Below are 3,720 nucleotides of genomic sequence, written 5' to 3'. Positions count from 1 at the left end.
GAGGGTCAATGACCCCTGGATTGGGCAAACCTGAAAACTGGGGAGTCACCAAAGTCTGCCAAGGACAGATAAAAGGCAGTGAAAAGTGACCCTCAGTGGCGCCCTCTTGATCTCCAACTCGACCAGACCTGTCCAGCCAGAAGGACCAGCCAGCGTCTGGAAGATAACACCACGCTGAAAGAAGCCTCAACGACAGACTCCAGTGCTTGTAGGATAGGTATACCTGACTCTGTAGCCTGCTACTGTGTGTGTGTGTATGTGTGTGCATGTGTGTGTGTGTGTGGGGACCAGCCCCAAGGTTTACGATTACTGTGTTTCAATCCATCTAATAAACTAGAATTTTAAGGATCCTTAGTTGGACGTTTGTAGCCAACACTCCGTCTCTTTGTCAGACTCAGTCCATGTCCCCTTCACCTGGGGTCAGGCTCTCATGTACAAATTACAACAAAATCAGTTAATCCAGTCACTGTTCTGCACAGGCCTGCCCTGGCTTACTCGTGAACATTCACAGCCCCAGTAGGATTTCTGCCACATGCAACGAGGCTCTAACCTGAAATAGCAATTCTTCTGGCCTCTCCCCCAGATCCTCAGCTGTCACTCCAAGCCACAGATTATCAGAAGCCTTGTATGGGCAGACCTCTGCCTGCCTCTTCCTCCTGGTCACACCCTGCAGGGTTTCTCTGGTAGGGCTGGCAACACTTGCCTGCCAGGATGCTCAACCGCTCCTCTCTCTGCAGCTTGCAGGGAACTGACCCCACTCTGCCACTCTCTGGGGCCAGAAATACCTCTGAGCAGCCTCCCTCCTCCAATCTGGAGTGAGATGCTGCTCTGGAAGTGTAGTGATTGCCTCTCTTCCCTTCTGGTCTCCAGCTGCAGCCCCGCTGGCCCTCCATGCTGTAAGTGTTGCTTGCTTTCACTTTCCCCGTCTGTTGCTGCCAGCTGCTTTTCTTCTTCTGACCTCCCCTGCCCTGCACCTAAGGCACCTCGGGGCTTTTGTTTACTCTCTCTCACTCCTTAACACTTACCTATCTGGGGAAGTGGATAAACATCAGGTAGTACATTGATTTTACTGCACCATGAAAGTATTAACCAGGTAGCACACAGCCCTGCTACAGGGCATATCATTCCACATCCAGTTAAAGCACAAGCGGGCAATTATTTTGGCTGAAGGGCTAGTTTATGAATTCTGGTAAGCTGTCAAGGGCCACATGGGTAGCCCTGCCCCTTGACAGTTGCCCCATCCCCTGGTCGCCATCTTGTGGTCAGAAGTCCCACCCCCTAACCCCTACCCTTTGCCACCAGAAGTCCCTCCCTTTGCCCCTGAAAGTACTTCTTTTGGGAGGGAGTAGTATAGCCTTGGAACTGAAAGTTACACTCTGTCACATGGCCTGTCAGGGGTAGATTCATAGATGTAGGGTCAGAAGGGACCTTGTAGACCTTCTAGTCCGACCCCCTGCCCTGGGCAAGAGAGAAAACTGGGCTCAAATGACCCCAGCTACGTAAACGTCAAGCCTCCTCATAAAGACCTCCAAGGTAGGAGCCACCACCACTTCCCTTGGAAGTTGGTTCCAGATCCTAGCCACCCTGACTGTGAAGCAGTGCCTTCTAATGTCTAGTCTGAACCTACTCTCTAACAATTTATGGCCGTTATTCCTTGTTACTCTGGGAGGCGCTCGGGGGAACAAGGTCTCTCCCAATCCCCACTGGTCCCCACTAATAAGTTTATAGATGGCTACCAGGTCTCCCCTCAGCCTTCTCTTGAGAAGGCTGAACAGGTTAAGGTCCCGTAGCCTCTCCTCATCGGGTCTGCCCTGCTGTCCCTGGATCATGCGAGTGGCCCTCCTCTGGACCCTCTCAATGCTGCCCACATCCCTCCTGAAGTGCGGCGCTCAGAACTGAACACAGTACTCCAGCTGTCGCCTGACCAGTGCCGCATAGAGGGGGAGGATCACCTCCTTGGCCCTGCTTGTGATGCATCTGTCGTTGCATGACAAGGTACCGTTAGCCCTACTGACCGTGTCCTCGCATTGTCGGCCCATGTTTATCTTGGAGTCAATAATGACTCCAAGATCTTTTTCTGCCACAGTGCTTTCGAGAAGAGAGTTCCCCAGCCTATAGGTATGCTTCTGGTTCCTACTGCCTAAGTGCAACACCCTGCACTTGTCAGTATTGAATCCCATCCTATTTTCATTTGCCCACCCCTGTAACCTGTCCAGGTCCCGCTATAATCTGTCCTTCCCTTCTGGCATGCCCACCTCACCCCAAATCTTGGTGTCGTCTGTGAATTTAGTGCCGAAAAAACCACGTCTACCTTGTAAGGCACTAGAGTGCCGGCATGCCAAAAAACAAAACAAAACTAGGGCAGGGGGTATATGGCAGGATGCACTGTATATTAATATAGTTAATAATCATAAACATTTCTTTGTTATGGTAAATACCAAGTTTTCTAAAAATTCTAAACCTGGTGACAATAAATAAAACTTCATAGAGGGAAGAGAGAAGAGGGAGGGTCGGAGGGAAGGAAGAGAGAGGGAAGGAAGGAGAGACAGGGAAAGACGGAGAGAGGTGCGGGGAGAAGCAGGTGCAGGGGGAGGCACCACAGGTAGGTTGGCCTGGCCAGGCCCTTGGGAAAGTGGCAGCTGGAGGAGAGGGGGGCCCAGGAGGGGAGTGGGAGCTGCTTCAGAGTTCTGCAAACTCAGGCCACAGCTGGGCCCCCAGAAGCATCCGAATTGGACCCCAGCCTGGCTCACACAGCTCTGTGAGATGGAACACAACTGCCTTGCTCATGAGAGGATGCTGCCTGGCAGGGGCAGGACACTGGGCTTGGGAGGCTCTCGGCTCAGCCTCTGTGAACACTGGGCACAGCATGAGTGGGGTGGAGTCCCCCGGGCCACATAGGGGCCCCTGGAGCTCTGGGAACAGTTGCACAAAGCTGTGCACTTACCTCTGCTGGCCTGGCCCGTCTGGTCCCAAGCAGCACATGGCTCAGCTGCTGCTTCTCCTCACCGGTGCCGACTCAGCCAAGACTTGTATTCTGAGCAGCACGCAGCAAAGCAGTGGCTGGGCTGGCTTTGCTGTGTGCCGCTCAGAATGGGACAGGCCTGGCCGGACTGGCACCGGTGAGGAGAAGCAGCAAGCGGCTGAACCAGCTGAGCCGTGTGCTGCTTCTTCGTATGCTGCTCAGCACAGGCTCAGCCATGGCTTTGCCTCTCCGGCGCCAACCCGTCCCGAACGGTGCAGGGAAGCGGCATGCAGCTCAGCCATAGAAGCTGTGGCTTTGCCATGTGCCTCTCAGGCCTGGCCAGGCCAGCACCGGGGAAGGGAAGCTGTGGCTGAGCTGGTCCCAAGCGGCACGTGGCTCAGCCGCTACTTCTCCTCGCCGGTGCCGACTCAGCCAGGCCTGACCTGTCCCATCCTGAGCAGCACACAACAAAGCTGGCCAAGCTGCTGCTTTGCCATGTGCCGCTCGCTCAGGATGAGATGGGCTCAGCCGGGTCGGCACCGACAAGGAGCAGCAGCTGAGTGGCACGTGCTCCCACCACTCCCCATGGCTTCCTGTGGCGCCCCTCCCCTCCCTGTGCTGCTTCCTGCTCCCCGCAGCAGCTTCCCTCTGCCCCGCCCCTTGCTTCCAGCCTGTCCCGGGAGGCACTAAGTTTCCAGCCACTGGGCTGTTTCAGCAGTTCCCTCCCGCCCCACTCCATCCAATCTTGCCTTACTTTC

This window comes from Alligator sinensis, unplaced genomic scaffold, assembly GCF_000455745.1.
Source record: "Alligator sinensis unplaced genomic scaffold, ASM45574v1 scaffold143_1, whole genome shotgun sequence".
Lineage (NCBI taxonomy): Eukaryota > Metazoa > Chordata > Crocodylia > Alligatoridae > Alligator > Alligator sinensis.
Note: the sequence above shows the minus strand (reverse complement) of the source record.